Source organism: Propithecus coquereli, unplaced genomic scaffold, assembly GCF_000956105.1.
Source record: "Propithecus coquereli isolate 6110/MARCELLA unplaced genomic scaffold, Pcoq_1.0 Scaffold78, whole genome shotgun sequence".
Lineage (NCBI taxonomy): Eukaryota > Metazoa > Chordata > Mammalia > Primates > Indriidae > Propithecus > Propithecus coquereli.
The window spans coordinates 1,918,376-1,920,060 of record NW_012153951.1 but is presented as its reverse complement, the minus strand read 5'-3'; positions in this window follow the sequence as shown (position 1 = coordinate 1,920,060).

The following is a 1,685-nucleotide window of genomic DNA, read 5'->3' as shown; positions in this document are numbered from 1 at the left end:
TTTTGATGGATAAATTATGTTGCTACTTCTAACAGAAAGTACAGGGAAATGAGATTAGCTGAGAAGAACTGGTTAACCTGACCTCAGAGAAACAAAACTAAACAGATAAAATTATAGCATTCATGAACTCCTGATGCATAACTCGTTGCCTATTTTTAAGTGTTTAATGCCCATCTCCTGTGAATAAAATGTAAGCTCTATCAATACTTTTTCTGTTCACTGATGTGTTTCTATCTAGCACTTGGAACACTGCCAAGGCCATAGTAGAACATCCAATACATTTTTGTTCATTTGATGAATAAGTAAAGGAATAAAATGATTTTATTTTGGATGAGAATGGATATTTTCTTAGGCAGATGGTGAAAAAATTTTAAGTAGTATAGTAATGTGGCTATCAGAATATCAATGAGTGGATTAATAAAATGTGGTATATGTATACCATGGAGTACTACTCAGCCATTTATATTCTGACAGTGCACTCATTGCTAATCAGGTTCCCCATATAGACTTCCTTTTAGTGTGTGTGATTATTTTTGGTGGATTGGTTTTTTACCTGAAAAAGTATGTGAAACAGATTGTTATGTAACAAAAGTAGTTCTCACATTATTCGGTTTGGGAGTAGTAGTTTTAGCTTCTGTACCTATTCATGGCATTAGATTTGGGTTATAGCTTCTTGGAAGTCTTTGCTTAAAATTTGACAAATCACACCTGAATACTGAACAACCACCTACTCTACAAACTACGACTGATCTGAGTTTTCTTTACTTTTCTTTTCCCTCTCCTTCCATCCCCTTCCCCTCTATCTCTGTCTCTGTCTCTACCTGTCTCTCCCTCTGTCTTTCTTTTCTCCTTCTTTCTCTGATTATTCCTTTCTTCATGGGTGCTTTTAGCACTTTACTATATCAGTGGTATTTTAAAATTTCACAATGTTATTCTTTGGTACAAGTCTTTTTTTAAAATTCATTACTCTGGGACTCACTCAACGTCCCCCCCAAATATGGAGATTCCTGTTTTTCAGTGTCAGAAAATTTTGTTGCATTATCCCTTTAACAATTTATTCACATCTGTCTTCTGTGTTCTGCCTATCTGAAACTCACATCAGTTGAATTTGAACACGCAAAATTGATTCTCAATGGCTCTAACTTTTTCTCTCCTATTGACCTACCCTATTTCTTTAACTTCGTCTTTACAGGTTATTGTATGTGTGTGTATGTATGTAATTTCAAGAGTGCTTTCTTGTTTGCTGCTATTTTATTGAAATACTGTATACGTTAATTTCAATTTAGACAAAACATAAAGTTTGATGGCTTCTACAGTAGAATTTGCAACTGTACATAATCACTACCATAATTAGCTTCACCATTACAAACCATACTGTTCTGTGTCACAATGTAATATACATATATGATTTTTGCTATATGATATGATCTGTGTCTGTATATAAATTGCAGTTTAACAAAATAGAGATGTTTATATCATTCCCAAGCAACTTGAAAACTTAGCTGACATTATTAATAGAATTAACCTATAACAGTATGTCTTCCGAATTCTAAATACTTTTAGAACATGCTTTAAAAGATAATCTTTCATTTGGGTATTCTATTATAAAAAACATTTTATTCAATATGTAATGTTAGTAATTAACTAAATTACATGGACCTATTGGGTTTTTTTGAAAGAAATGA